This window comes from Uranotaenia lowii, chromosome 3 (assembly GCF_029784155.1).
Source record: "Uranotaenia lowii strain MFRU-FL chromosome 3, ASM2978415v1, whole genome shotgun sequence".
Taxonomy (NCBI): domain Eukaryota; kingdom Metazoa; phylum Arthropoda; class Insecta; order Diptera; family Culicidae; genus Uranotaenia; species Uranotaenia lowii.
Genome location: NC_073693.1, coordinates 282232762 through 282238761, shown reverse-complemented (window position 1 = coordinate 282238761; position 6000 = coordinate 282232762). Strand labels below are relative to the sequence as shown.

The following is a 6000-nucleotide window of genomic DNA, read 5'->3' as shown; positions in this document are numbered from 1 at the left end:
ATTTTTGGAAGTTGTAGGGTCAGCTAGTGTAAAATAAAATGTTCCTGGTTTGGAGATGATAAAAAACTTTTAATTCCATTTGAATCGTGGTGTTGTAGTTTAGAAGTTTTACAAGTATGATTCAATCTTTGAATAAAAATTTAGAACGAGTAACCAATGTTGTACTTTGTAGTATCTTTTGAGCACTGGCAAGAAACTTTCATTATGATTTTGTAATATTTAATAAATCAACTAACAAAATGTGAAGCGAAGAATCTGCTTATTTTCAATTTGGATTTAAAAAAAAAAGGGAAATAGATTACAAACAGGCAAGTGATTCAAACTTTTTTATTACAGAGATCCTATCGGCCAAATTCGTCTCGAACTGCTTGAGCATGAATCAAATCTTGGTGACGTCAATTTCAAACAACAAAAAAATACCGAAAACCATTGCCCACGAACCACCATCCGGCTCCATTTATGAAGAAACCTGATCGATTTTTCTACATTTATCGTAGTCCTGCATGGTTCCAAGGTGTTCGGAAAATTCACCTACACATCACCACCATCGGATACGAAGAAAATCCGTCGGGTTGGAGTGGGGCCATAGAACGCATCGCTCGGATTTGCATTTTCCAAGGAAGTGGGGATATGATCCCGACTTTGTTTCGTGTAGGATGGCTTCCCTGTATTGATGGATCGGTATGTGCGCATCCCGATCAATGAACAGTGTGTTACGTACTTGATGAAAAAAAAAAACGCGCCCGACCGACCGATCAACGACGATGACGACGACGACGGCGGCGCCCCGACGATTCGGCTGCCCGATGCGCCTGTATTGGTGCGTCGGGTCCAGCTCGGCGTGCACAGCGCCCAAGATCGTTTCTGTTCGCGTCGTGCAAAACCGTACGCCACTATCAAAAAACGCGCGGCGAACGTGTTTGCTCAGTTCGCCTTTAAACTGTTTAACTCGCGGATTCAAGTGTAAGTAGGCCTCGCTAAACGAGAATTTTTTGGGGATTTTTTTCTGGTTCCGGAGTCACATTGGTTTTGGGCTGTGTGGAGTGGGCTTTGAACCGGATTGGAGTTTTCCATGGACAAGAACGTTGCATTTCATTGATCAGTGTGTGATTTGTGTCCAGAAGTGACTGTTTCGTTAACTGTGACCGGTACAGTGCCTCTGATAAGCGTGATTGGGGGAGGGCTTTCGATTTCGGGGTGGCGAAGGTCTGACAGGTCTGAGGAGTGATTCAGCCATCGGAATCCGAGTGAGAGTGCAGTGACTTCTTGGGGGGTGGGGTGGGGTAAAGTCAGCTGTTTGATTGCTAAGTCATAATGACATTAATCGATACCCTGTTATGGAGTTGAAGAAGACTTAAAGATTGAACAATCCAAGACTCTGATTGTTTTGGTTAAGAAAAATGTCACACTCAACGTAGTGTGTAAATCGAAAACATGAACCAGTTGTGGCTAATGCTATTTTTAAGCTTCTGTCAGTCAGATATTTCGTTTTCGTTAAATCGGTCTTAATCTAAGTAGCTACAGAGATAGAGAAACTATTTTTGAAAAAAAAAAAATATTTAAAACAATGGCTACTGTTAGGAGTGATCCCTCGAAAAGTTGCTCGGGGCATTTAGAAAAGTGTGTTTGGTTAAAAATTTTCACACCGCCCTACAGCACACAGCAGGCCGTTGAAATTCGACTAGCAGCAGAAGCTATTTTTATTCCGGGCAATTCTAAGCTCTCAAAAGTCTATCTAGCGTACCGCGATTGCAACCGCGAGACCAAATTTTCCCAGAATATCTGTTTAGAAATTATGAAATTTAACCCAAAACAATCACGAGCGAGTGTTGATTCATCCTTCCGCTGATCGCTCTCCAAAATTGACCCCCATGTTGCGATCGGTACATGACTTGCTCAGACTTCGAGGCCTACTGGGATTTGCGTCGGCCATTGAAGATTGATACCTGTTAGCTGGTGCGAGTTTTCAGTCTAGCCGGGATGCTATTTTTAAAACATCTCGAATATCCCAGCTCCCTGTGTAGACTTCTGTTCGTGGGATGCGCATGCGTTTGTAAAAAAAAAACAGAAACGCATCAGTGCGACTGCGCCCAGGATTTTGGTTTTATTGGCGTAATTTTTCACACACATACAACTTGGAATTTTTTGACGATTAATGTTTACTTTACATTTTTTTTTCTGAAAAGATGTTCAGAGAAAATCTTGCAAATGCACACTTATATACGAACACACATACACCCAATTCACAAACAGGCATTCACACATACATATTATACACACATACATACTTATACTGACAGAGTAATAAAATAACTGGGATTACTTGGATGATTCTTGTTTTTGATAAAAAAAATTCCTAAGAAATCCAAAAAAAAAAATTCTAGGCTAAGAATGCTAGAATTTTTAAAGTACGTATCCAGACCGGATAAAACCGGGATACTTTATCCAAAAACCTGGCAAAATTCGGGCATTTATTGTCGATCAAAAATCCGGGCAATATTCTGGCAAATTTGGTCAAAACCCAGAAATTACTCAACGAAATTCGAGAAAAAAATTGAATAAAAATTTTGATCGCATTTTAGTCTTCCTTAAATCCGTCCATGATTATTTTTTTAAAACTTGTTCAAAAAGTTACGCTTTGAACGCATAAATAAAAAAAATTTCAACAATTTCTTTTTTCTTTGTTTTAGCAAATAAAGTTAAAAAAAATCAGGCTAAATCTGGGCTTTTTCAAAGAAATCCGGACAATCGGATCGGAACGGACTTTTCCTAAATTTTGTTTTTAAATATCCGGACAATCCCGGATAAAACCGGGCAATCTGGCAAGCCTATTCTAGAGCCCCCGATGGAATCTTTTGGTTTGGGGCTTAAATGAAAGAAGAAACGCTATCCTTTCGAATGGTACTAATTTTGTTTCAATAAAGCTATTCCACCAGAGGCACGTTGTTTCATGAAGATAATGAAAAAAAAAAAATTATTAAGAAAACAGATTTTTTTAGGGATTGACTGAACATTATTGAAATCAAATTTTTATGATTTCAACACCTGATATATTACTCATTATTTTTACCGGTACATTAAGAAATAATTTGCAAACCAGATTATTAAAAAAAATTTGTTGTTGTTTTCTTTTCATAGTCCTTGTTAGTCTTTATTTTTGTTTTAATTTTCAAACAATTGAATGAGTTCGATTTTTAATCGAAAACAAGAAAATTAAACACTGACCTCGATCCTGAATCTAAACTTTAGAATCAAAATTTCTAAATCTTCATTCTGAACCTGAATTATGTATTTAATATAGGAATTACTAACACAGAATTCAACACGCGAACTTCAGAATTCAAAACCCAGGCTTTCAGCCTCTTTAGATCTGAACTTAGATCTCAGAACTCAGAATTAAGGACTCACAATTCAGAACTTTTCAAAACTCAATTTACAACTAAGGAAAAAAAATCATAAACCAAAACTTTGAATTCAGATTCTATTGAGCATAGTTCACAAAAAAGAACCCAAGTTTCAGGTATAATGCAGAATCGACGGTTCTGAAAAAATCAAATGAACCATACTCTAGAGCTTAGAAATCAAAACTACAAACTCAAAATTTTTAGCTCAGAGTTTTAGTACCTACTCAAAATAGCATTCAGAATAGGATTATTCGATCTTGGATCGATCTTTTTAGCTAAAAAATTCGATGATTTGGATCGATTGTTTAGCCAGGAAAAGATCGATTAGATCGGATTATTTTCGGAACTTTTTAATTTTTCGTTCCTCGATGAGCTGGAAATTTTTAGATAAAATGTTGAGTACCAATTTAAAGTCAAACAGTGTTATCTGTATGGCATCTGGTCTATTTTGATATTCAAAATAAGTTAGAGTTTTGCGAAATTTTCGTCTGCCCATTTCGATGTTTTGAATACCTACATTAGCGTTTTGAAGAATTATTTAATCCATAGGAAAAAAGGTAAAAACACCTTTGAAACTTCAGGTTTTTTTCTTGAGGGATGAATCATCCTTCGGGATGAAAATCCCGAGAAAAAAAAGAAAATAAAAGTGTTTTTTTCTTTGCGTTTTTTTTTAAAGTAGCTCACTCTTGTTAAAGAAGGCAAATCTCGATCTATCAGAGATCGATCCTCAAGCTCCGATCATTCCTTCAACCATTCATCTGAATCAATTTGAGAGATCGATATTTTCCTGAAGAGTGAACAATCCTAATTCAGAACAAAACTTTTTAAACTTTAAATCAAGAAAGCCAGAACTTAGAATTCGAAATTCAGAAATCAGTACTCAAAATTCAGAACTTAAAATTTACAGTTCAGAATTCAGAATCCAAAACTTAGGATTTGGAATCCAAGACTTGGAATTAAGAATTCAAAACTCAGCATTCAGAACTCGAAGCTCAAAATTCAGGAATAAGGATTTCGGATTTTTTATTTTTGAATCAGGAAATAATAATTCAAAAATCCTACCCCTGAAATCATAATTTTGAATTCAGAATTCAGAACTCAGCATTTAAATTTTAAAACTGAAAACCAAGAAATTCAGAACACTAAGTTCAATACACATAATTTAATTCTGGAATATAAGAAAACGGAATAAATTCTGAGTATTTGACTCACATTTTAGAACTCTGGATTCAGAATTTAAATCTCAGATTTTCAGACTATTTTGATCTGCACTTAGATCTCAGATTTAATTAAGGACTCACAATTCAGAACTCAGGAAAAACACTCATAATCCAAAACTTTGAATTAAGAACTCACTGAGCATAGTTTGAAAAACCCAGGATTCAGTTAACAGAATGCAGAACCGATGATCCTGAAGATCCCAAATGAAGAACTTACAAACCATAGTTTAGAAATTTGAGCTCAGAATTACGAGCTCAAAATTTTTAGCTCAAAGCTTCAGTCCCTATTAAAAATTTAGAACTCAGAGATAGCATTAAGAACAGAACTTTTCAAGCTTCATATTAAGAAAGTCAGAACTTAGAATTCGAAAATACAGAAACCATTACTCAAAATTCAGAACTAAAAATTTACAGTTCCGAATTCAGAACCCAAAACTTGAGGATTTTAAACCCAAGACATAGAATTTAGAATTCAAAACTCAGCATTAAGATTTCGGAGCTTCAAACTCAGGACTAGGAATTCTGAATTCTGCTTTCTGAATCAGAAATAAGAATTCCAAATTCATAACTCAGAAATCAGAACTTCGAATTCAGAATTCAGTGTTCAGCACTCAGCATTTAAATTTTAAAACTGAAAACTAAGAAATTCAGAACACTAAGTTCAATAATCATAATTAAATACTGGAAATTCCGAAAACGGAATAAATTCTGAGTATTGAACTCACATTTTAGAACTCTGGGTTCAGAATTCAAATTTCAGATTTTCAGACTATTTTGATCTGCACTTGGATCTCACAATTCAGAATTAAGGACTCACAATTCAGAACTCAGGAAGAAAACTCATAATCCAAAACTTTGCATTCAGAACGCATTGAGCATAGTTAAAAAAACCCAGGATTCAGTTAACAGAATACAGAATAGATGATTCTGAAGAACCCAAATGAAGAACTTAGAAATGATAGTTTAGAACTCTGAGTTCAGAATTACGAACTCAAAATTTTTAGCTCATAGCTTCAGTACCTATTAAAAATTCAGAACTCAGAGATAGGATTCAGAACAGCACTTTTCAAACTCTAAACTAAGAAAGTCAGAACTTAGAATTTAAAAATTCAGAAATCAATACCTCAAAATTCAGAACTAAAAATTTACAGTTCAGAATTCACAACCCAAAACTTAGGATTTTGAATCCAAGACCTAGAACTTAGAATTCTAAACTCAGCATTCAGGTCTCGGAACTCAAAAATGATTTCTGAATCAGAATCAAGGATTCCAAATTCATAGCTCAGAAATCAGAACTTCGAATTCAGATATCATAATTTCGGATTCCGAATTCAGAACTTAGAATTCAAATTTGAGGCCTGAGAACTAAGAAATTC

General features: G+C 35.2%; 1 protein-coding gene across 12 annotated transcripts in view; it reads left to right on the top strand.

The window, feature by feature from the left end:
- The first annotated feature begins 825 nt into the window (after positions 1 to 825).
- LOC129755607 (tropomyosin-2) overlaps positions 826 to 6000 on the top strand; it is a 146335-nt gene continuing 141160 nt past the window's right edge. For 2 of the 12 annotated variants that reach the window (XM_055752185.1, XM_055752183.1), the window contains exon 1: positions 1002 to 1148. The gene's annotated coding sequence lies outside the window, so the exon portion shown is untranslated. Of the gene's footprint in view, positions 964 to 1001; positions 1149 to 6000 lie in introns of those variants that run through there. The other 10 variants (XM_055752181.1, XM_055752182.1, XM_055752189.1 and 7 more) reach the window with 8 other exon arrangements.